Consider the following 27547-nt stretch of genomic DNA (forward strand, 5'->3'; position numbering starts at 1 on the left):
ACTCCATGCAAATGGATTTTTTGGAGTCATTCGATTTGTTGAATCGTTTGGCACTTGCAAAATCTTTTCTAAAAGGTAATGACTGAAATACCGTTCATAGGCCGAAGAGTTGAACGGGCAACTAACTTAGTGAAAACATACATAATGATATATGTGGTTCACTGGGCATAGTTGTGTGCGGAAGATTCTTCTACTTCATGAAAAACTTTCAAACAATGAATTGAGTATATATGTGGATATATTCAATAAGGAAAAGTTTGAAACATTTGAATAGGATTCAAATAAATTTCAGCATGAAGTGGAAATCATCGTAATAGAAATCAAATATCTATGATTGGATCATGGTGGAAATATTTGAATTACGAGTTTTAGCGAACATCTAAGAGAGTCATGAAATTGTTCTACAACTTACGTTTCTTGGAGTATCATAGTGATGATGAAGTATCCAAGAGATATATCCAAACTTTGTTGGATCAATGATGAGATAAAATATTGATGCCATTATATTTTTGTGGATTATGCTTTAGTGACTACCGCTTTTACACTGAATAGAGCATCATCATGATCCGTTGAAATGACACCATACAAGTTATGGCATGGGTATAAACCCTAATAGTCAACCAAAATCGGATGAATGTCTTTGTTGGTTATCCCGAGAGATTTAATTGGGAATTCTTCCCACGAGACAAAGACAAAAGTGTTTGTCAATGTTTCTTATTTCCGAAAAAATTGTTTCGAGTGAAGTATTTGAGTGGGAGGACAATATAATTTGATAAGGTTTATGAACCTGAGCATAATGATCAGAGTAGCGCAGCATCGGAATTGGTTTCGGAAGCGGCCACGACGATCATGGCTCTCATGACTACAAAATGTTTTAGCCATGGAGATCGAAGTACATATTGAACCTTGTAGGTATGGTTTACTTTGTGATCAAATAAATGATTTGTGGACAAAGGATTGATTTTGATCAATGATAAACCAACTACAAAACAAAGAAGTTATGATGGGCCCTGAGTCAGTTAAAATGGCCATACGCCATGAAATCCAAAATAGATGAATACTTTTTGAAAGAAAATAGATCTATAAAATTGATGGACTTGGATGAAATATCCTTGAAGAAGCTTAACTTGTCGAAAAGTTGTTTACGACAAAGTTCAAAGAGTTGACTACGACAAGATTAGATCTTCCGTAGCAATGCTTAAAGTCTATATGGATTATTCTAGTAATCACTACATATTTCCTTTATGAGATATGTTAGTAGGATGGCAAAATACATTACTTATCAGAAGTGTGTATTAAAAGGTGTATACAAGATACAACCAAGAGTTTTGCTGATCCGTGGAATACTAGATAGGTATACAAACTTCAATTTGATGAAGTAAGTATAGCGGAGTTTGAATCTTCACTAGATGAAATAGTCAAAGAGTTTTTGATTTCATCAGAAACAATGAAGAGGCTTGCATTTGCAAGAAATTAAGTGGGAGCGCTAAGACACATTTATAATACTTTATGTAGGTGACATATAGTTGGTTATAAATGATGTAATTATATACTTGATTAAAAAGGTTTCATTGAGAATTAACTTCAATGAAAGGATATGGACTGAAACAAATTTAGTGTCAAGATCTATGAAGATAGATTGAAACACATAAATAAGTTTAAGTCAAAGTACATATGATGGATATTGAAGAAGTTCAATATAGAAATATTAAGAAAATGTTCTTGTCATGTGAAGGTTTAACAAGACTTGAGTGTATCTGACACTCAATGAGTAAAAACACATGAGTGATTATAGATCACGAATAATATGTACACAATCAGATATCATGTGCTATAAAGTGTTATGAGCATATACCAGAATGATTCATATGATGATCATTGGACGACAGTAAGAATATCCTTCAGTACTTTAGAAGAACTAAGGATATATATATATATATATTTTTATATGAAGAAATGACAAACAAATCGCTGTAAGGTGTTACACCGATATTGGTTTTGTCACATATAAAATATAATCTCAAATTAGACAAAGTGTTGTTTAAAAGGTAGCACAATGAGCTAGAAGTTGTCTATGCTAGATTTAGAAGAGTTCTAAATATTGTGACGGATTCTACAAAAGAAGGCGAGTATGTCATTGTTTTGACAATGACAAAGGATGTTAAGTCAAGAGGTTCTTTGAGAACTTGGTGTAGTTAAAATGAGTCAGAAATTTGAAGCTATATTGTGTGTGACAATATAAGTGACATATTTCAGACAGCGGAATTAAGGTTCCACCAGAAGATCAAACATATATAATGCCAACTCATTTGGAAATGAGTGATGCGTTGAGACGCAAATGAATTACAAAATACATACGTTTACGAGCGTGTCGATCCGATGACTAAAAACCTCTCCCGTGAGCAATACATGATAAAGCACCAGAAGGCCAAGGTGTTATATCTTTACAAATGTAAACTAGATTATTGACTCTAGTGCAAGTGGGAGACTGAAGGAGATATGCCCTAGAGGCAATAATAAAGTGGTTATTATTTATATCTTTATGTTTATGATAAATGTTTATATTTCATGCTAGAATTGTATTAACCGAAACATTAGTACATGTGTGATATGTAGACAAACAAGAAGTCCCTAGTATGCCTCTTAAACTAGCTTGTTGATTAATGGATGATTAGTTTCATAATCATGAACATTGGATGTTATTAATAACAAGGTTATGTCATTGTGTGAATGATATAATGGACACACCCAATTAAGCGTAGCATAAGATCTCGTCATTAAGTTATTTGCTATAAGCTTTCGATACATAGTTACCTAGTCCTTATGACCATGAGATCATGTAAATCACTTATACCGGAAAGGTACTTTGATTACACCAAACACCACTGCGTAAATGGGTGGCTATAAAGGTGGGATTAAGTATCCGGAAAGTATGAGTTGAGGCATATGGATCAACGGTGGGATTTGTCCATCCGATGACGGATAGATATACTCTGGGCCCTCTCGGTGGAATGTCGTCTAATGTCTTGCAAGCATATGAAAGAGTTCATAAGAGACCACATACCACGGTACGAGTAAAGAGTACTTGTCAGGAGACGAGGTTGAACAAGGTATAGAGTGATACCGAAGATCAAACCTCGGACAAGTAAAATATCGCGAGACAAAGGGAATTGGTAATATATGTGTATGGTTCATTCGATCACTAAAGTCATCGTTGAATATGTGGGAGCCATTATGGATCTCCAGATCCCGCTATTGGTTATTGGTCGGAGTGAATACTCAACCATGTCCGCATAGTTCTCGAACCGTAGGGTGACACACTTAAAGTTGGATGTTGAAATGGTAGTTCTTGAATTATGGAATGGAGTTCGAATATTTGTTCGGAGTCCCGGATGAGATCCCGGACATCACGAGGAGTTCCGGAATGGTCCGGAGAATAAGATTCATATATAGGATGTCATTTTATGTGAAATAAAATGTCGCGGAAGGTTCTATGGAAGGTTCTAGAAGGTTCTAGAAAAGTCCGGAAGAAACCACCAAGGAAGGTGGAGTCCACAAGGGACTCCACCTCCATGGCCGGCCAGCCCTAGTGGGGGTGGAGTCCCAAGTGGACTCCACCATAGGGGGCCGGCCACCCCCCACATGGGAGGTGGGAATCCCACCTTTGGGTGGGAGTCCTAGTTGGGCTAGGTTTGCCCCCTCCTATGGAAGGTTTTGGTTTCGGGTCCTATTCGAAGACTTGGACACCAACACTTGGGATCCACCTATATAATGAGGGGCCAAGGGAGGGGGCCGGCCACCCCAAGACCAGAAACTGGCCGCCCCCCTTGAGTGGCCGGCCACCCCCTCCCAAACCCTAGCTTTGCTCCTCCACTCCATATTGCCCGCGTAGCTTAGCGAAGCTCCGCCGGACTTCTACACCGCCACCGACACCACGCCGTCGTGCTGTCGGATTCAAGAGGAGCTACTACTTCCGCTGCCCGCTGGAACGGGGAGGTGGACGTCGTCATCATCAACAACCGAACGTGTGACCGAGTACGGAGGTGCTGCCCGTTCGTGGCGCCGGAACCGATCGTGATCAAGATCTTCTACGCGCTTTTGCAAGCGGCAAGTGATCGTCTACCGCAGCAACAAGAGCCTCATCTTGTAGGCTTTGGAATCTCTTCAAGGGTGAGACTCGATACCCCCTCGTTGCTACCGTCTTCTAGATTGCATCTTGGCTTGGATTGCGTGTTCGCGGTAGGAAAATTTTTGTTTTCTATGCAACGTCATCCAACAGTTGGCGCCGGAATCCCTGGTGTTGCGCCGCACTACATCTCGCCGCCATCAACCTTCAACGTGCTTCTTGGCTCCTACTGGTTCGATAAACCTTGGTTTCTTACTGAGGGAAAACTTGCCGCTGTACGCATCACACCTTCCTCTTGGGGTTCCCAACGGACGCGTGTTGTACGCGTATCAAGCACGTTTTCTGGCGCCGTTGCCGGGGAGATCAAGACACGCTGCAAGGGGAGTCTCCACAATCCAATCTCTTTACTTTGTTTTTGTCTTGCTTTATTTATTTACTTTCTTGTTTGCTGCATTATATCAAAACACAAAAAAATTAGTTGCTAGCTTTACTTTATTTACTGTCTTGTTTGCACTCCATATCAAAAACACAAAAAAATTAGTTACTTGCATTTGCTTTACTTATTTCATCATGTTTCCTCCTAAGTTCATTCTTAAGGAAGTACCGGTAGGCCGAGGGGCTATCCTCGGGAAAGATAATATAGAAGATTTTTTCACTCATATTAGTATGGTTGAAGATTTTGAAGATAGACACTTGGTAGAACTTGCTCCTACTTATGAAATTGCTGCTGCTTCTTAGTACACATGCTAGAAGCTAGATTTGTTAACCTCAATCCCGTAATGCAGCATATGTTCCTTACACTGGGTGATATGGAAGAGGGAGAGAAGAAATATTTTGTCCTAGAAACTCTTCTTAAAGAATTTGGTGATGTAGCAAGAGAAGCTAGAAAGGTCTTTACTAAATATAATATGCTTGGCTCTTACACAAAGTTTGCTAGCACCCTTGAAAAGATGGAAAAAGATAGACAAAAGTACACTAATAAAGTTAATTATGAGGGGGATATTAAAACATCAATACCTTGCAAGCTCTTGGGAATGTGCGAGGCACTAGAAAAGAATTTTGATTAGATTGTTCCTGAAGATTTGTTTGATGAGAGTAGCAAGCCTAAGGGTAATGAAAAGGGAGCCTCTGAAACTTACATAGATAAGATACATTGCATAGTTGAGAAAACTCCAAACCCCGCTGTAGATGCATCATCTCTTGATAACACTTGATATACACTTTCTGCGCCTAGCTGAAAGGCGTTAAAGAAAAGCGCTTATGGGAGACAACCCATGTTTTTACTACAGTACTTTTATTTTATATTTGAGTCTTGGAAGTTGTTACTACTGTAGCAACCTCTTCTTATCTTAGTTTTGTGCATTGTTGTGCCAAGTAAAGTCGTTGATAGTAAGGTTCATACTAGATTTGGATTACTGCGCAGAAACAGATTTCTTTGCTGTCACGAATCTGGGCCTAATTCTCTGTAGGTAACTCAGAAAATTATGCCAATTTACGTGAGTGATCCTCAGATATGTACGCAACTTTCATTAAATTTGAGCATTTTCATTTGAGCAAGTCTGGTGCCTTAATAAAATTCGTCTTTAAGAAATGTTCTGTTTTGACAGATTCTGCCTTTTATTTCGCATTGCCTGTTTTGATATGCTTGATGGATTTTTCGATTCCATTGACTTTCAGTAGCTTTGTGCAATGTCCAGAAGTGTTAAGAATGATTATGTCACCTCCGAACATGTAATTTTTAATTGTGCATTAACCCTCTAATGAGTTGTTTTGAGTTTGGTGTGGAGGAAGTTTTCAAGGATCAAGAGAGGGAGATGATACAATATGATCAAGGAGAGTGAAAGCTCTAAGCTTGGGGATGCCCCGGTGGTTCACCCCTGCATATTTTAAGAAGAATCAAGCGTCTAAGCTTGGGGATGCCCAAGGCATCCCTTCTTCATCGACAACATTATCAGGTTCCTCCCGTGAAACTATATTTTTATTCCATCACATCTTATGTACTTTGCTTGGAGCGTCGGTTTGTTTTTGTTTTTTGTTTTGTTTGAATAAAATGGATCCTAGCATTCATTGTGTGGGAGAGAGACACGCTCCGCTGTTGCATATGGACAAATATGTCCTTAAGCTTTACTCATAATATTCATGGCGAAGGTTGAATCTTCTTCGTTAAATTGTTATATGGTTGGAATCGGGAAATGATACATGTAGTAATTGCTAAAATGTCTTGGATAATGTGATACTTGGCAATTGTTGTGCTCATGTTTAACCTCTTGCATCATATACTTTGCACCTATTAATGAATAAATACATAGAGCTTGCTAAAATTTGGTTTGCATAATTGATCTCTCTAAGGTCTAGATAATTTCTAGTATTGGTTTGAACAACAAGGAAGACGGTGTATAGTCTTATAATGTTTACAATATGTCTTTTATGTGAGTTCTGCTGCACCGGTTCATCCTTGTGTTTGTTTCAAATAACCTTGCTAGCCTAAAACCTTGTATCGAGAGGGAATACTTCTCATGCATCCAAAATCCTTGAGCCAACCACTATGCCATTTGTGTTCACCATACCTACCTACTACATGGTATTTCTCCGCCATTCCAAAGTAAATTGCTTGAGCGCTACCTTTAAAATTTCCATTCTTTACCTTTGCAATATATAGCTCATGGGACAAATAGCTTAAAAACTATTGTGGTATTGAATATGTACTTATGCACTTTATCTCTTATTAAGTTGCTTGTTGTGCGATAACCATGTTCCTGGGGACGCCATCAACTACTCTTTGTTGAATATCATGTGAGTTGCTATGCATGTCCGTATTGTCTGAAGTAAGGGAGATTTACCACTCATTTAATGGTTAGAGCATGCATAATGTTAGAGAAGAACATTGGGCCGCTAACTAAAGCCATGAATCATGGTGGAAGTTTCAGTTTTGGACATATATCCTCAATCTAATATGAGAACATTAATTGTTGCTACATGCTTATGCATTAAAGAGGAGTCCATTATCTGTTGTCTATGTTGTCCCGGTATGGATGTCTAAGTTGAGAATAATCAAAAGCGAGAAATCCAATGCGAGCTTTCTCCTTAGACCTTTGTACAGGCAGCATAGAGGTACCCCTTTGTGACACTTGGTTAAAACATGTGTATTGCGATGATAATCCCGGTAATCCAAGCTAATTAGGACAAGGTGCGGGCACTATTATTATACTATGCATGAGGCTTGCAACTTGTAAGATATAATTTACATAACACATATGCTTTATTACTACCGTTGAAAAAATTGTTTCTTGTTTTCAAAATCAAAGCTCTAGCACAAATATAGCAATCAATGCTTCCCTCTGCGAAGGGCCCTTTCTTTTACTTTTATGTTGAGTCAGTTCACCTATCTCTCTCCACCTCAAGAAGCAAACACTTGTGTGAACTGTGCATTGATTCCTACATACTTGCATATTGCACTTGTTATATTACTTAACATTGACAATATCCATGAGATATACATGTTATAAGTTGAAAGCAACCGCTGAAACTTAATCTTCCTTTGTGTTGCTTCAATACCTTTACTTTGATTTATTGCTTTATGAGTTAACTCTTATGCAAGACTTATTGATACTTGTCTTGAAAGTACTATTCATGAAAAGTCTTTGCTTTATGATTCAGTTGTTTACTCATGTCATTACCATTGTTTTGATCGCTGCATTCATTACATATGCTTACAATAGTATGATCAAGGTTATGATGGCATGTCACTCCAGAAATTATCTTTGTTATCGTTTACCTGCTCGGGACGAGCAGGAACTAAGCTTGGGGATGCTGATACGTCTCCGACGTATCGATAATTTCTTATGTTCCATGCCACATTATTGATGATATCTACATGTTTTATGCATACTTTATGTCATATTTATGCATTTTCTGGCACTAACCTATTAACGAGATGCCGAAGAGCCAGTTGCTGTTTTCTGCTGTTTTTGGTTTCAGAAATCCTAGTAAGGAAATATTCTCGGAATTGGACGAAATCAACGCCCAGGGGCCTATTTTGCCACGAAACTTCCAGAAGACCGAAGAGGAGATGAAGTGGGGCCACGGGGCGCCGCCACTGTAGGGCGGCGCGGCCCAAGGGGGGCCCGCGCCGACCTAGTGTGTGGGGCCCCCGTGCGGCCCCCTGACCTGCCCTTCCGCCTACATATAGTCTTCGTCGCGAAACCCCCAGTACCGAGAGCCACGATACAGAAAACCTTCCAGAGACGCCGCCGCCGCCAATCCCATCTCGGGGGATTCAGGAGATCGCCTCCGGCACCCTGCCGGAGAGGGGAATCATCTCCCGGAGGACTCTTCACCGCCATGGTCGCCTCCGGAGTGATGAGTGAGTAGTTCACCCCTGGACTATGGGTCCATAGCAGTAGCTAGATGGTCGTCTTCTCCTTATGTGCTTCATTGTCGGATCTTGTGAGCTGCCTAACATGATCAAGATCATCTATCTGTAATGCTATATGTTGTGTTTGTTGGGATCCGATGGATAGAGAATACTATGTTATGTTGATTATCAATTTATATCTATGTGTTGTTTATGATCTTGCATGCTCTCCGTTATTAGTAGAGGCTCTGGCCAAGTTTTTACTCTTAACTCCAAGAGGGAGTATTTATGCTCGATAGTGGGTTCATGCCTCCATTAAATGCAGGACGATGTGAGAAAGTTCTAAGGTTGTGGATGTGCTGTTGCCACTAGGGATAAAACATTGATGCTATGTCCGAGGATGTAGTTATTGATTACATTACGCACCATACTTAATGCAATTGTCTGTTGTTTGCAACTTAATACTGGAAGGGGTTCGGATGATAACCTGAAGGTGGACTTTTTAGGCATAGATGCATGCTGGATAGCGGTCTATGTACTTTGTCGTAATGCCCAATTAAATCTCACTATACTCATCATATCATGTATGTGCATGGTCATGCCCTCTTTATTTGTCAATTGCCCAACTGTAATTTGTTCACCCAACATGCTTATTCTTATGGGAGAGACACCTCTAGTGAACTTTGGACCCCTGTCCGTTCTTTTACATCGAATACAATCTACTGCAATACGTGTTCTACTGTTTTCTGCAAACAATCATCATCCACACTATACATCTAATCCTTTGTTACAGCAAGCCGGTGAGATTGACAACCTCACTGTTTCGTTGGGGCAAAGTACTTTGGTTGTGTTGTGCAGGTTCCACGTTGGCGCCGGAATCCCTGGTGTTGCGCCGCACTACATCTCGCCGCCATCAACCTTCAACGTGCTTCTTGGCTCCTACTGGTTCGATAAACCTTGGTTTCTTACTGAGGGAAAACTTGCCGTTGTACGCATCACACCTTCCTCTTGGGGTTCCCAACGGACGCGTGCTGTACGCGTATCAAGGAGCAGCCGGCTGGAGTCGTGGCCGGCTGCCTTACGAGACGACTGACCCCAGATCTGTGCTGGTCTGGCCACAGTCGCCTGCGTTGTGGCTAGGCCGGCTTCTACGTGCCATGTACGGCTTGGTTTGCCTTTTCCCTGACTGGCTTGAGGCTAGTGAGCCTTGCAGGAGAAGGAACCGGAAAGGTAATCCGGGTTCAGAAGTCCACGCTGATCTCATCTCCCGTAAAGTAAGGGGCACTGTGGAGCAACAGTGCCCCACGTCGAACAGGCCATCATGGCCCTGGCTGCATCGTACGCTACAGGCTACCGGTGCCAACAGATACATCTCCCCCACGTCGCCTGGCATGTCCTGTCGCTGCTGACCTCGGGAAGGAGCGATAAAGCCGGAGCCGGCTGAGCTGGCCAGTAGGTCATAGGGACTTCATTGTAAACTGCCAGTGTCTATATAAGCTACACTACCCCTCTCGTGCGAGGGGACGATCGATCACTTCCCTTTTCCTTACTTAGAGCTGCTCAGGGAGAGAGACCTTCATCTACCTCTAGCCTCCCTGCGCAGCCGGATACAGCTCAAGGAGCACCATTGTACTATGATATCTCATATACACTCTAGAGCAGGAGTAGGGGTGTTACCTCCATACGAGGGCCCCGAACCTGGGTACATCGCCGTGTCGCTTGTGCTCATACCCGCATCCGGATACCGCCGTAGACCTTAGCAGGAACCACCTCTCTTTAGCCATCCTATGGCATATGCTGTGATGATACCACGGCAGCTAGAGTCACTCTGGTCAAAGCAGTAGTCAATTCTTTTGCTCAGCCAGGGGTTCAGGAAAATAGTAACTATCTTTCCATTTCTATTGAATTGCCCAAGCCAGTGCTCTTTGAAATGCTTGGTGAATTTGCTAGTCTGACACAGAACAGAGAAATAGCCATAGCTTTGTCTACTGCTGAAAATTCCATGATTATGAACATTGCAAGTACTGATGACCAAGGTAGTTCCTCTTCTTAAGTTCTGATGGGGAAACAGGTAGGAAAAGAAAGGCAGTGCAAGCTCAAGCTCCTGAATGTACTGCTCAGGTTAGAAGAAGTCCAAGACGCAATAAATATAATGGTTTTAAACCAAGGAATGACTCAGATAAAAAGCAGTGATATCAAAAGTAAAGCCTAGGAAGAATCCTACTATTGTTTCTATGAATGATGAAGCAGGGCCCTCCATTGCTATCCCTGGAGAAACTACTGTGCGTACTATTCAAGCAATTGTTGTGAACCTGTGTGGTGTGCCACCTAAAGAAGTGTCACCCAAGAAACTGCTGGTTTCCCTTTAGGAAGAAGACAATTCAGAAGACTCTTCTTAAGTCTCTCTGTTTTATTTGTGTATCTCTTTATTGTAATGAACTTCCTTAAGAAGTGGTTTCTGCTATGTTGGAACATCAGGGGTCTTAATGCCAAGTCTAAGCAGTTAGCTCTTTTGGATGCTATTAATAACAGTGGTTATTTGGTTATTTTTTTGCAAGAAAAAAAGGAGGATTTTGATATGGATTTTATTAAAGCATGATGTTCTAGTCATTTTGATGAATATGTTTTCATCCCTTCAACTGGTGCCTCTGGTGAATTAATTACTATTTGGAACAGCTCTATTTTTTCTGGTAAGGTAATGCACTGTGAACCTTTTGCTATTTATGTGCATTTTACCTCAAAACAATCCACACAAAAATGGAAAGTTGTGAATGTGTATGGGCCCCGTAATGGAGATCTCAGAGATACTTTTGTGCAATGGTTATATAATTTGAATATCCCTGCTGATGAAGATTGGTTGATTTTGGGAGATTTTAACTTCATTGGATCGCTAGCAAATAGAAATAAACCTGGGGGAAATGTTGATGATATGCTCACTTTCAATGACATCATTAGAGCACAAAATTTAACATAACTACCTATAAAAAGAAGGAAATATACTTGGAGCAACATGAAAGAGGATCCTTTACTTTAACAACTGGATTGGTTCTTTACCTTTGTACACTGGACTGCTAGCTATCCAGCAACTATTGTCACACCTCAAGGCAATTCTACATCTTATCATACTCCTTCCTTAGTTTCTATTCAGACTAATATACCAGGCTCCAAAATATTTAGGTTTGAATCTTTCTGGAGTGCACATCCTAGTTTTCAGCAAATAGTCACACATAGCTGGTCCAAGCCAACTCATAAGTCCAATAATGCTGCAAATATTAATGCCAAATTCAAGAGACTAAGATATGATCTCAAATATTGGAGTAAATCCATTTCCAAATTATCTATCTGCATTGAAAATTCCAACAAGGCCATTTTGGAGCTGGATAATTTTGAGAATACCAGGGCACTATTTATTCAAGAAGTTAACTTGAGGAAAATACTGAAAACATATCTTGGCAGGCTCTTGGAGTATCAAAATGTATACTGGAAAAAACATTGTACAATTCGTTGGACGAAATTTGGGGATGAAAATACAAAAAAATTCCAATCAATTGCAACAGAAAGACACATAAGGAATTCTATTGCTACAATTCTTCTCAATGATTGAGTAGTTGCTGAGAACCATATAGATAAAGAAAATGCTATTTATCAAGCTTTTAAGGAAAGGTTGGGCACTTGTACTTCCCCAATTATGCATCTGGACCTCCCTTCACTAATTGCTCCAACGTCTGGCCTAGAGGAATTATCTCTGCCTTTTACCAATAAGGAAATTGATGAGGTTATTAGGACAATGCCTGCAGACAAAGCACCTAGACCAGATGGGTTTAATGGACATTTCCTTAAGTCATGTTGGAATATAATAAAGGAAGATATATACAAGTTGTGCTTTGATTTTTATGATGGAACTTTAGATTTGACAAGTATAAATATGGGACCTATTACTTTGATTCCAAAAATTCCAGTACCTGAAGGAGTGAATGATTATAGACCAATAACTTTGTTGAACTGTATTCTAAAAATCATTACCAAATTGTTGGCTAACATATTACAGAAGAAAGTACTACACATTGTCCATAAAAATCAATATGGATTTCTCAGGGGAAGGAATATCCAAGATTGTCTTGCATGGGCATTTGAATTCCTCTATCGATGTGAAACCTCAAGAAAGGAAATAATTTTACTCAAACTGGATTTTGCCAAAGCTTTTGACCCCATAGATCACTCTTCTATGCTAAAGATTATGGCTCAAATGGGCTTTGATGACAAGTGGATTAATGTTCTTTTTAGCACTGGTATGTCAGCTGTATTCCTTAATGGAGTTCCTGGCAGGAAATTTCATTGTAAACGTGGGGTCAGATAGGGTGATCCACTAAACCCACTGGGGTGCAACATTGCTTCTATGCCATTCACATATCTGGGACTACCACTTGGTACCACAAAGCCAACTATTTATGATTTGATGCTATTGGTAGATAGAATTGAGAGAAGAGTTTCAACAACCTTCATGATGATGTCTTATAGTGGAAGAGTAAAAGTGGTCAATTCTTTGATTACCTCTATTGCTACTTTTGCAATGTGTTCTATTCAATTGAACCCAAAAATCCTTGAACATGTGGAGAAAATAAGAAGACATTGTTTGTGGAATAAAAAAACAGAGGAGGGAGAGAAATTTCATGCCTTGGCTGCTTGGGATATGGTCTGTGTACCAAATAAAAAAGGAGGTTTGGGGATACTCAACTTAAAGTTGCAAAACCAAGGATTACTCCTAAAATATTTGCACAAATTTTATAATGAGGATACACCATGGGTTCATCTTTTATGGAATTCCTATTATACAGGGAAGGTACCTCATGCTCTTAATCCTTGTGGATCCTTTTGGTGGAAAGATATCTGTAAGCTCATGCCCATCTATAGAGCTATCTCATCAACTCAAATTGGTAATGAGGGGACTGTATTATTCTGGAAGGACAAGTGGCTGAATACAATAGTTTCTGATGAATATCCCATAGCTTTTTCATATGCTATAGCAGAAGATGTCACAGTGCAATCTTTCCTCTCTGCTACTTCTCTTGCTGAAAATTTCAACCTGCCTTTATCTCCAGAAGCACTTCAAGAAGTAAGAAATCTTCAGGGAGATGCAAGTCATATCACTATCCACGAGAACACACAGGATAAATGGACATATGAATGGGCATCAGATAAATATTCCTCCAGGCTCTTTTATAATATTGCTTCATGGAACTTAAACCACTACAAGAAATCCGGTGACTTGCGACCCTCCATATTGGTCGCTGAAAGGCCGTTGTGCGCCATCTGTGACCACGCCGTGACCAATAACTGTTGGTCGCCAGTTGAGCGTCACTGACGGCGCACGGCGACCTTTTTATTTAAATGGTCGTAATCCTCTATGACCAAAATGGATGGTCGTAGATTCTATGACCAAAATGTTGGTCACGGGCTGGCCTGCCCTATCCACGTCAGATCCAACGTGGCAAATCCTACGTGGCAGATCGGTGACCAAACCAAATTGGTCGTGCATCGAAATCAGCCCAGTCTAGTTCTACCATTTATATGGGCCGAATTCAAAGTTACGGCCCATTTCTTTTTTTTCCACTGAAATCTGTTCGGTTTATTGGGCCAGGCCCACACTTTTGGCCTTCTTACTTTCTTGGCCTTGGCCATTTTACATTTACTGTTCTTTATGGGCCTTGGCCATTTAAGAGTCCAATTTCTTTTTGGGCCAAGGCCTTTTTACTCTCTATTTTCTTTTCGGACTTTGGCCTTTTAACAGTCCATTTATTTTTGTACATTGAACCTTTTGCAGTCCAATTCTTTTGTATTTTTCTAATTTTATATTCAATATTTGTTTGGGCCGTGGCCTTTTAACAGCCCAGATTTTTGGTCCAATAGTATTTGGACCATGGCCTTTTAGCAGCCCAGATATTGGTCCAGAAGTTTGGGCCATAGTTTATACAGTAAAATTATCTCAGTAGATATAAATTGTAACAAAATCATAACAGCAGACAGTAAAATATCAGAACAGACAGTAATTTATCCATCAGGTTCAGAACAGAGACATCTCACAGATTACAACACATGTTCCAGGCCACACTAGTACCAAATGCTCATCTCACAGGTCAGTACCAAAACACTTCCAGGTCCATTAGTTCAGAGTGGTGCTAACATGTAGTAAATATGGGACAGAAAATCAAAATGCTCCAAGCATATGCAAAGAACCACCAGAACCTGCAGCCACTACTTCCCGGACAACATCATGGCCATCAAACGAGCAAACTTCGCATCAGTTTCCTCTGCCTTCATGCGCAACACCTCGTACTCTTTGTCACGTATAGCTTGGGCAGATGCAGCTTCTTCCGCCTTCTTCTTGAGTTCAGCTAGCTCCTCTCGCATAGCTTGGCCTTGGTGCTGTGACCTCTCCAGCTGCCCCTGTAGATCAATGACCTGGGCAACCACAGCAGGATCTGATCTGGTGGTCTTGTTTGTAGAAGAGCTTGACTTGAGGCCAACATTGAGCAGAAATGTGATTGAAGGACACTTCTTGACCAGTACTTCCTCAACTACCGCAGTAGCTGATTTCGGCTCCTCACCTTCTGGTAGCGTTGCATCCCTGATCTCCTCCATTTCAGCCTGCACAACAACAAAGCACTGAATCAGTACACTAAAACTCGAAAGTAATGTGACACGACAACATATAAGCAAGTAGGTGAAGTAACATATGACTTGAACAAACAGACTGCAAAGTGAGACTTACTATGGCCCTCTTAACCGGCTCCGAGTAACCGTCCTTCTTGCTATTATGTGTCACTTTGAACATGTCAATAGCAGACAGAACTTCACCTTTTCTTTCCTCTTTCTGAAATGTTATTAAGCAAATCAAACAATGAGCTTTTTTTGCAACTAGGTATATGTAAACAGCTGCACATACATCAGGACAAATACAAATAGAAAAATAAGCATGTTCTTACAATTGCATAGATATGTGCACCATAGGACCGCGATCCAGTTTTCTGCTGGAACTGAACTTTTTCTCGGTTACTCTTGTTACTCTCACAAGTTTTCTTGCAAATAAGTAAACCATGGTATTAGAGCATGCATAACTAAACAGCAGCAGAAACATCAGGGCAAATACATCTACAAAAGTCAAGGCATTTGTACAGGAATACCTTGTGTCTTGGAGTGGACCACAGCTTCACCAGATTCTGCCACTCACCATCAGGCATGCCATCAACCGGAGACTTAATGCTCACTTGATTTGCTGGTATGTTGTCAAAATATGTCCTTTTGATCTTGTGGCGCATGTTCTTGGTCCTTTTCTGCAGCATGTCAGTGCATGCAGACTTCACAATCTGTGACTCAGTGTCCATGTCAAAGTTGGCCTACCAAGACAGCAAACAAGAAAATACATCAGTATACTGCTGTCAAACTCTGAATCAAGAAACAAGACTGAAAATAGTCATAATAGCTAGAATGGCAGCAGTAATAGACACAAACTTTCGTATAATAGGAAACAAAGAACTTACAGCTACTTTTCCAATGTAGTTCTTTATGATGTTTTTGTCCCTCTTGTAATCCTTGAAATGTGGCAGAACCGGTGCATGGCTTCTTGCAATGAGGCCACCTTCGGTTGCAAGCTTTGCAGCCTGCAAAGGATTTTCTGGGCGCTTCATGCCTTCAGGAATGTGGATAACCACCTTGGTGCCCAGCGACTTCGTCATCCTCTCTAGCCCTGAGCCCTTCCTTTTGCTGTTGACCACAACAGCTATCCCTGAAAAGGAAACATACATAATTCATGAGTTCTTATCCATTACACATGAGAACTGCACTATAAAGAAAGGGATCAATATGGTTCAGACGATATACTAAATTTTCAGAGAACAAACTTGGACCAAACCATTTTTCATGAATAGGAAGGCACACTTTATAGATAAATCACCGGGTGTTTCCGTCGCAGAAGCTTCCGGGCGCCCCTCGCGAAAAATACAAAATCCCGTCGATTCAGCAGGAAGCGGGTTAAATCTGAACTACAGCTCCATCATTGCTTGCTCGTGATTTTTTGTAAAAATCATTTTTAGGTACAAAACATGGTATTTTATCATAGATCCGGCGAGAGTCTCGCAAGATGTAACCCCGAGGTAACACCGGGCTTGGCCGCGGTTTTGACCGCATGTTGAATCGGGCCCCAATATTTCAAAAAACATCGAAACAACGTGAAACCTCCGCCAATCGTCATTTTATGTGACATGGCATCTAGGAAAAATAACAAATTTGGAATAATTCCAAATTTGTAGGAAAATGTTCACAGAAATGACCTACCATGTACGAAGATTCATGGCTTCCAAGGCAAATGGCCAATGTTTTGGCTCGTTGCACGGCATAGTTTGTTATCATGTTCCCAAATTATGCACACATGTGCATCTTGGCATGCCAAGCAATGTTGCCTTTGGAGGTTTTCATTTTATTTGCACGGAAAATCCATTTTTCATTTTCCGATTGCCGGGAAGTACTTTTTTCGTGAAGCAGCTACCAAGTATTTGCTCCAAATTTGGACCAAACCATTTTTCATGAATAGGAAGGCACACTTGATAGACAAATCACCGGGTGTTTCCGTCGTAGAAGCTTCCGGGCGCCCCTCGCGAAAAATACAAAATCCCGTCGATTCAGCAGGAAGCGGGTTAAATCTGAACTACAGCTCCATCATTGCTTGCTCATGATTTTTTGTAAAAATCATTTTTAGGTACAAAACATGGTATTTTATCATAGATCCGGCGAGAGTCTCGCAAGATGTAACCCCGAGGTAACACCGGGCTTGGCCGCGGTTTTGACCGCATGTTGAATCGGGCCCCAATATTTCAAAAAACATCGAAACAACGTGAAACCTCCGCCAATCGTCATTTTATGTGACATGGCATCTAGGAAAAATAACAAATTTGGAATAATTCCAAATTTGTAGGAAAATGTTCACAGAAATGACCTACCATGTACGAAGATTCATGGCTTCCAAGGCAAATGGCCAATGTTTTGGCTCGTTGCACGGCATAGTTTGTTATCATGTTCCCAAATTATGCACACATGTGCATCTTGGCATGCCAAGCAATGTTTCCTTTGGAGGTTTTCATTTTATTTGCACGGAAAATCCATTTTTCATTTTCCGATTGCCGAGAAGTGCTTTTTTCGTGAAGCAACTACCAAGTATTTGCTCCAAATTTGGACCAAACCATTTTTCATGAATAGGAAGGCACACTTTATAGACAAATCACCGGGTGTTTCCATCGTAGAAGCTTCCGGGCGCCCCTCGCGAAAAATACAAAATCCCGTCGATTCAGTAGGAAGCGGGTTAAATCTGAACTACAGCTCCATCATTGCTTGCTCGTGATTTTTTGTAAAAATCATTTTTAGGTACAAAACATGGTATTTTATCATAGATCCGGCGAGAGTCTCGCAAGATGTAACCCCGAGGTAACACCGGGCTTGGCCGCGGTTTTGACCGCATGTTGAATCGGGCCCCAATATTTCAAAAAACATCGAAACAACGTGAAACCTCCGCCAATCGTCATTTTATGTGACATGGCATGTAGGAAAAATAATAAATTTGGAATAATTCCAAATTTGGAAAATAAAAAATCCATTATGTAATTGAAACCTATTATTTTGTTATTGTTGTAGAAATTACTGCCTGCCCACTAACATTTTTACTTCTTTACCCTTCCACTACTTTACCCTTCCACTACTCACGAAACGCCGCCCTCGTCCTCACTCCGCCGCCCTCGTCCTCACGAAACGCCGCCCCACTCTCACTCCTCTGCCTCCTCCGACCTCCGACGCTGCCTCCTTCGATCTCGCGACGCGCGGAGGCGCCGCCACATCGACCGGTCGCAGGTGAACCTTCTCCTTCTCCTGCGAATCTTCTCCTTCTCCTGCGCCGCTAGGGTTTGGGGATTCGATTCAAGCCGTTGCGGCGCCGTTCTCTTCTGCCGGATTGCTAGGGTTCTCTTCCCGGGTTGGATTTGGGTGCTAGGGTTCTCTTCCCGGGTTGGATTTGGGGGTTCTCTTCTGCCGCTAGGGTTTGGTTGGATTTGGGGGTTGCGTTGCGTGGTTGGATTTGGTGGGGGATTCGGGGATCCCTAGGAGCGGGATGAGCGTGAGCGTCCAGAAGACGAAGGAGAGGACGCCGAGGATCTCCTCGTTGGTGTCGGAGTGGGTGATGAACTTTCTAGGGTTGATTTGCTCTTGTACACGTACAGCGGCGGGTTGATTTTCTGTTTGTCTGCGCGATTTGTTCTGGGGCTTGGTGATGAACTTTCTAGGGTTCTTGCCGATGAACTTTCTAGGGTTCTGATCAGCGGGTCGGGTTTCTTTTATGAGGCTTGGTACTTGTGCTTGAAGAATTGCGAGGACGTTGATCTTCAAGTACTCTGGATTCGGATTGTTCAAGTGATTGTGGTTGCTTATGAAGGTGGTACCACTATTGTTTGCGCATCAAATAGTAAATTGCTTTCCTGTGTGGAAAATAGCATGGCATCAACGCATATGCTTTATATATTATACATGCCTTTTGTTGTGCTCATAGCTGCTGTGGGTTCACACTGATTGAAGTTGTTCTGCCTTTGGAGGGATTTAACATATATACAGATGCTATGTTCACCACTTGATAGATGTTGGTTGCTTTGTTGTCCCTGTTTGTCATGTACTGTGATTGTCAGATGTGCATTTTACATTTTGTGAATGGATCCATGCATGTTTTAATGCAAGCAATTAGTGTCAAAACATGGTTCATTATCACCCTTTTTCTATGCACATGCACTTACTGTACCTCTCTAATATGCAAATCCTGCTTGTTTGTAGCATTCTGTAGATGTCATTGCTTGGTTAGCTGAATTTGGACCAGTGATCAAATATTTATGCCACTTTAAAACCACTTCAAGGTTTATAGTACTTACTTATGTTAACATTTTTAGTGGTTTACTGCTAGCTTTTTATCAAGCTATCCAATATGGTGACATTGTTTTTATTTGACATTGCTCATTGCTCCTTGTTTATTAGGGTGATCATGGATCAGGACATTGCCATCGTTGTCCCAGCCAAGCAGAAAGTTGAGATCGTCGACCTTACCTCCTCCGACGATGATGGTGCAGCTTGTCGTAAAGCTAGGGATGCTGCTGCTGCTAAGCGCGCAGCTAAGCTTGCAGCTAAGCGTGCAGCTAAGCGCGCAGCTAGGGAGGCTGCTGCTAGTGAGGCTGCTGCTAGGCGTGCTGTCAAGCTGACACATCGAGGTAACACTCTATGGTCTTTCCTTATATGCAGGATAGTTACAAGATAGGTACAATACTTATGTCTTTCCTTATATGTAGGTCCCAGGATAAAGGGACGTGACACATATGACAAGTACTGCGTGTTTCCCAATCGTGTTAGCATGAATCCTGAACAAGTTAAAACCTTGAAGTATGAAGCTCGTATGCTGAAACCAACAATTCCTTTCTACGTGTGCACTATGAAGGAAGGAAATACCCTGGAAGGCAAAGCAAAAATGGTAAAGAAACCCTTTCTATGCTAGATGTAGTGTTTACATTGCTTCTATTTCCTTTCTATGCTAGCAGTAGAATCCCTTTCTATGCTAGCAGTACTGTTTACATGTGCTGAACAAGTTTTTGCATATTAATATGTTGACAGTGACTTGCTCCATTTTTTTGCAGTACTTCACTAGGAAGTTCAGCAAGGCCTACATCTCAAAGAATCTTGACTTGCCAGCAAATGTGAAAGTGTTCTCCAACAAGGAAAGCTGTGGGAAAGTGAGGATGATCATGGGCAAAGGAAAGGCAACAGGTGCACAGATCACAACAAACTGGAGAGTTGTGGTGGAGAATACCAGGATGGAGACAAATGATATCTTCATATTTAGGTTCCGTGTTAGCGCCAAAGATGGTCTCTTGTTGTTCGTTAAAGAACTCAAGTAATGACCTAGGCTGCATTCTCTAAGTACTTGTAATCAAACTTCTAAGTAGATGTTGGCTGGATCTTAAGTACCTGTAATAGCTAGGCTGGATCTTATGGGTTGTATAGCTCTTGCTTTTGGTCACTTTGGAGCACCATCTATGGTTGCTTTTGGTACTATGTATGGTTGCTTTTTGTGGTATGAAATGCGAATTATGGTTGCTTTTGGTGGTATGAAATGTGTGTTATGGTTATTTGGTGGTATGAAATGCAAGTTATGGCTTTGTAGGTCTGTAGGTGATGTATATGAAATTCAAGTTTGGTGAAATTCAAGTTATTGTCTTGCAAATTCTGAATTTAAACAACACAGCAGATTATAGCTTATAAAAGTGCAAGGAATACCTATCTAACAAGATCACTTCTATAGCATATTGGTAACGTCCAGTTCAGGCGAACTGGAGGTGCTGGGTTCGAGTGCCCCAGGTACCAAAACTTTTTTTGCAAGTTCTGATTTTACACAACACAATCAGGTGCCAATTTAAGCAGCACAGCAGCAGAAGCAACACAATCCAGGACAAAGCAGAACTTGCAAATACATAATTCATAATTTAAACAACAACAAACTTTGCAGATCCATAATTCAGTACAACCAAACATCATAATTCATGAATCATTCAGTACAAGCAAACAACATCCAGTACAAGCAATGTTAAGACAGCAACATCATCAATCACTCATGAAGAATATCCCAGTACAAGCATTCAAGGAGAAAATCCCAGTACAACCAAGTTGTAGCTGCAGACATCCATCCATTACTCATCATCGTCGATACCAAAAACAGGAACCCGATGCCCAGTCTTGTTACCTTCATCATCCTTGCAGTACTGGTACATTGTCTGGTCGGGCTGATATTGTTCCTCATCCTCGACATCCTGCTCAACCACTACCTCCTTCCTCCTCTTCTTAATTTTTTGTACAACTACAGCATCAACTAATACACATTCCCGGTCCCTTCGCAATATGCTTTGCACATGTGATTCTTTAGTTTGCAGCGGAACTTCCGTTGAGTTGTCATCTTGGTAGCTAAGTCCAGTACCACCGACTCCCTTTTCAAGTTCATTTTCAGCCACACTCCAGAGATGTCGATGCTGAAATTTTTGCACAACTTGCCATTTTCCACGCAAAGCTGTGTCTGGCACATAAAACACTTTGGTTGCTTGTGTTGTCAAAATAAATGGATCATTCTTGTACCAGCATCTGCCTGTGTTAATGCTTTTGAAGTGCCCATCATCCCGCACTCCGATCTTCTTCTTGCCACCTAGATCAAACCAGTCACACCGAAATAAGACCACCGAACGGTGGACGCCTTCACTGGAGTTGTACTGCAACTTGATGATGCCTTTGAGCTGACCGTAGAAATCAATGTACTCATTGTCATGTTTTCCCTCGGAAACAATCCCACTGTTTTGCGTCTTCCTATTTTTCTCCCTGTCAACAGTGTGGTACCGACGCCATCAACAATACATGCTGAATACACCCTTACTCTCTTGTCCGGTTGGCACTTCAAAGCATACAAATCAGCACTGATATCTTGCAAATTTCCAATCTGCACAAATAACCCAGGGTGAAAAGCACATATAGAAAATCAAGTGGTAACTGGACCAAGGCTAAAGATCTCACATGAGCCTGAAACCATTTAGCAAATCCATTCGCAAGCCATTTATCAACATTTATATTACCACCTTGCCGCTGCAACTCTTCCTTGCACAGCCTGCAATGGCAACAAAATTTAGCATCAAAACAATAGTCTGAAACCAGATGGTTGTATGTGCAGTACATGTTAAGAGATGAAAATTGCAGATAGCATCTACTTTCACAAATAAGCATTTAGTTCATTTACATTATTGCCATTTATTATCTGTGGAGCATGGCATGCTAATTCTTTCATAATAGATATCTCTAATATGGGTTCACAAGAAATTTGAAACTTTCACAAATAAGCATTTAGTTGACAGGTGATGAAGAGGTACATACGTGATGTATGGTTGAACCTCCGGGCAACTTCGGAGCACATACCAAACCATCTTGTCATATTCAGCACCAGCCTCCAAGTATTCTGACGCTCCAATGAAATTCACACCGTGCTTGAACACCGAGACATCACCAACATGAGAATCATCCCGCTCTATATTTCTGCCCGGCCGGTTAAATCTCGTTTCCATATCGTCAAAGTACCTTGAGCAAAATGTCAGACACTCATCAACAACATATGCTTCCGCAATTGATCCCTCAGGTCTAGCCGTGTTCCGCACATATCGCTTACATGTAAGCAACCTTCTCTCGATTGGGAACATCCAACCATACTGTACAGGGCCTCTAAGCAATGCTTCTTTTGGTAGATGCACAGCCAAATGGACCATCACATCGAAGAATGATGGTGGGAAGATCTTCTCAAGCTTGCAAAGGATAACTGGGATTTCCCTTTCAAGTCTTTCCAGAACATCTCGCTTCAATGTTTTGCAGCACAACTCTCTAAAGAAGTTTCCTAGTTCAAAGAATCGCTTCATATATGTCGTGATGCATAATTCCTCGGAGGCCTGCCGGTAATATTCTTTGAAGCAAGATATGGCAGTCATGTGTTTTCAGCCCTTGAAGCTTGCATCCATCAGCAGAAACACACTTGGATAGGTTAGCCGCGTACCCATCTGGAAACCTCACAGCCCTTATAAATTCACAGAATGCAAGCTTCTCTTGTTTACTCATCGTATACCATGCTTCGGGCATTTCAAATGATTCTCCATCTTCAACAGGCCGTAGATGCAACTCTTTTCTTATGCCCAGGTCTTCCAAATCTAGCCTTGAATTAAGTGTGTCCTTTGTCTTCCCTTCTATGTTCAGAAATGTCCCAAGCAGGTTGTCGCATATGTTTTTCTCGATGTGCATTACATCGAGATTATTCCTCAACTTCAGCTCTGACCAGTATGGCAAGTCCCACAAACACGACCTCCGGCTAAAGCATTGGCCTTCCTCCCGCTTTCTTTTCTTTTGAAGCTTTCCAGGTCTCACATCCTTGACCTTGTCAAGTTGCTGTTGCAGCTCCTCTTTAGTGAATTCCGACGGCTTCTCGCGGGTTTCAGCCTCTCCATTGAATTCTTTGCTTTTTCGCCACCGATGGGTTCGATGAAGAAAGCGGCGATGGCCGATGAAGCAAATCTTGTTCCTTATTCTTTTCGAGAAAGGCTCTTTGTCGCACCGCACACACGCCTGATAGCCTGCTGTGATCCTCCCGCACAAAGTGTGCAGTGCCGGGAAATCATGAATACACCATATGATTGCAGCATGGAGATCAAATTTATCGCGACTCAGGGCATCGTATGTACGTACACCCATCCAGAGCTGCTGCAGTTCTTCTACGAGGGGCTCCATAAAGACGTCAAAGTCTTTTCCTGGAGACTCTGGACCTGGAACCAGCAACGTCATCATAAAGTTTGACTGGTCCATACATGCCCACGGAGGAAGGTTGTAGGGCACCACAAAAACTGGCCACATACTATAGGAGTTACTCATGTTTCCAAATGGGTTAAAACCATCAGTGGCAATCCCGAGCCTTATGTTTCTTGCATCAGCGGCAAAGTCTTTATATGTATCGTCGAAGTCCTTCCATGCATCTCCATCAGCTGGATGGCTGAGCTCATTATCCACAGGTTGGCGCTTGATCTTGTGCCACTGCACCTCCTCCGATCCTTTCTCTGAAATGAACATCCTTTTCAACCTTGGAATCAATGGAAAGTGCCTCAAAACCTTCGCCGGTATCCGCTTCTTCCCATCTGCATCTATCCACCTCGAGGCATTGCATTTAGGGCAATTGTCAAGCTTGGCATAGTCCTTCCGAAACAAGACACATCTATTCGGGCAGACATGGATCGAAACATAACCCAGACCCAGTTTGCGGATTATGCTCAATGCATCATCATAAGACCTGGGAACCGAGCTATTAGGGAACTACAAGTTCAAAATATGGAGTATTGCATTGAATGCAGCATTGCTGATCCGATAGAAAGACTTGACGTGGTGTAACTTCACAATGAAGGTAAATCTTGAAAATTTACCCCCTTCAACAGCTGCTCGCTTCGCCTCTTCTATCACATCGGCAAACAATGACCTCTGTCCATCCTCAAGGTCTTCAGACATGTACAGATCCCTCAACAGGTCAGGAATTCTATCATCTTCAAACCCATCCTCTTTCTCCAAACCATCTTGCAGAACATCTTCGATAAAATCAAAGCTAGCATCATCACCATGGTGTCCTTGTGCATCAGGTTCATCATGTTCAGGTTCAGCATGTTCAGGTTCAGCATGTTCAGGTACAACATGTAAAGGTTCTCCATGATGGATCCATCTATCATATGTGCTGGCCATCCCATTAAGGAGCAAATGATCTTCAACTCTTCCTTGAGGTAGTTGTTTCCTGTTCATACAGTGCTTGCATGGGCAAAAGATGTGAACACCCTCGGCAAAAACTGTGCGAACATGTAGCATGAACTCTTCCACTCCCTTGAGGTGTTCATCGGAAAGCCTTCGCACTCCTTTAGTAATCCATGTTCTATCGGCCATCTGCCAAATGAAAACAATGTAACAGCTTAGCATATTGGATAACTTGATACAAAGCTAGCAGTAAACCACTAAGAATACAAAAAAAGTTTTCTACCAAACCTAGCAATACAAAGATAATATCCTGCTACACAAAAGCACCATTTTCTCACAGCATACCTCTACATTTAATTAGCATGAGCTATTAGCAATGAGCTAACAGGAGTAGCAGCATGCAGAACTAAATCAAACCAAAATCAAGAACTAGATCCTGCTTCTCTGCTTCTCTGATTCGAAACTAGCAACCCTAATCCAGAACTAGCACTAAATCCTCACAACTAGCAACCCTAATCCAGTACCCAGCTTACCCTGTCAAAACGAGATGGCTGCGGTTGCTTCCGTCGCTGCGGTTGCTTCCGTCGCTGCCGTCGGATCCACGCCGCTGCGGTCGCCTCTGCCCCCGCCCCGCACCGGCTGGTCGCCTCCGCCCCCGCCCCTCACCGGCTGTCGCCTCTGCCCCCGCCCCGGCCGGTCGCCACCGCGCAGCAGCGGCAACAACCGCAGCACCAGACAGGGTCGCACCGCCGGTCACCACCGCCCCCTCTCCCACTCCCGCCGGTCACCACCGCCCCCTCTCCCGCCGGTCACCACCGCCCCCTCTTCCGCCGGTCGCACCTGACATGGTTATTGGAGGATTGATTTTCTGCTAAGTGTCGGGAGCGTGTACCTGTCTGTTAACGATGAAACAGTTATTGGAGGATTTAGTTATTATGTAGAGTGGTATCTGAAATAAAATCAAAAAAATTTCGTAGCTCAGCGGTAGGAATCGGTTCGGGTGGAGCGCGAGGTCCTGTGTTCGATCGCCACCAACGCCTATTTTTGCCAAACTCTATTACGTAGAGTTCCATTCGGTACTGGACTGGGCCAATCGGGCTCAGTTGGTGCTGGATTGGCCACAGGCCCATTCGGACAGGCTGGGTAGGATCTGGCCCAATAAACCCATCAGGCTGGGTAGGACCTGGCCCAGTCAACGTGGGCTCAGATTAGTTAAATTGGGGCTCTTCCTGCCAGTGGGTCCCCCTGTCAGTAAGTGACACATAAGCGAAAATGACACCTAACTACTGACACGTAGGCAAGAGTGATGAAGTGTCAATCTAGTCATCAGAGCTAAAAACCTTACCGATCGTATGACCATCAAAATTGGTCGTCAGCGGCCAGAATTAAGGTCATGGGCCATATCATTTTCAACATGACCAATTCCTCTCAAACAATTATGACCTTCCTAACTAGAAAGGTCGTAGGAAATTAGGGTTTGGACCCTCCCATACGGCCTACGACCAATTGCTGCAAAATGGTCGTAGAGTTATGACTAATATATACGTGGTCATTGTCAGAAGGTCATTAGTTAACACATTTCTTGTAGTGAACCCCACATCTCTTTCCAGTGGCTTTGGAAATCAAAGTGCATCCCAAAGATGAAGTTTTTTGGTTGGCTCTTGCTCTCTGATAGAATTAATACAAGGAATATGCTGAAGAGAAGAAATTGTATTCTCAATTCTGGATACAATTGTCTGTTGTGTGATATTCCACCTGAAGAGACAGTAGAACATCTGTTCTTCCATTGCCCTTTTAGTCAAGAATGCTGGTCAGTTTTGAATATCAATTGGCCAATAAGAGATACCAGATTACAAATTATTGAGCATGGCAAGGCTCAATGGAGAGACCCTTTATTCATGGAAATATTTCTCACTGGAGCTTGGAATATTTGTAAGGAAAGAAATAATATGCACTTCAATAATATCACACCTACTGTTGAAGCTTGGAAGAGGAGATTCAGAGAAGATTTTGGCATGTTAGTCCATAGGACAAAGGAAGGGATGCACCCTTACATTTCTAATTTCATCACTAGATTGTAGTTGCTTGGTGTAATTCAAACTCTTGTCTTTTTGTTTCCTCCATCCAAATGTTGTTGTACATATCCAAAATGTAACACCCTGGTTCCCTGTTTGGGTTCCTTTTTTTAATATAAAGCAGTAGGAGCCTTTCCTACTGTTAGTGGTTTAAAAAAAAGATGCATACGTGAACTTTGTAGTTTATTAATATATATTCTAACATATTGCATCTTGTATAATGTTATATCCATGTTTTATATTAATTTTGGGGATTTACACTATTGATCCCCCTTATTTTGGTTATAACTCTTCATAATAGGAACTCCTTGTTTTGTGTATTTTAACTTTTAGGGACTTAAACAAAGTCATATTGACATGGGATTTTTCGAGGATTAATATTTCACGAAGACGATGACCTAGAGTACTGGAACCTCATGAGTGGTGCTCGAAGGCTCGAAAGAGGAAAGGTGGCATAGCCCAGGAGGTGGCCTACGCCACCCATGCTCTTTCCTTCCTCGAGCATCTTCAACCGTCCATCCAAAGCCCTACCTCGAAGTCTTGACCTAAAAATGCCTATATAAAGGTCCCCCAACGCATCTTGCAAATGAGGCATAGTGTAACACAGAAACACCGAAATAG

General features: G+C 41.9%; 1 pseudogene; it reads right to left on the reverse strand.

Moving 5' to 3' along the window:
* Window positions 1-21238: 21238 nt before the first annotated feature.
* LOC127337018 (uncharacterized) lies at window positions 21239-25040 on the reverse strand (annotated as a pseudogene).
* Between the last annotated feature and the right edge of the window lie 2507 nt (window positions 25041-27547).

The sequence above is a fragment of the Lolium perenne genome, chromosome 1 (genome assembly GCF_019359855.2).
Source record: "Lolium perenne isolate Kyuss_39 chromosome 1, Kyuss_2.0, whole genome shotgun sequence".
NCBI classification, from domain to species: Eukaryota; Viridiplantae; Streptophyta; class Magnoliopsida; order Poales; family Poaceae; genus Lolium; species Lolium perenne.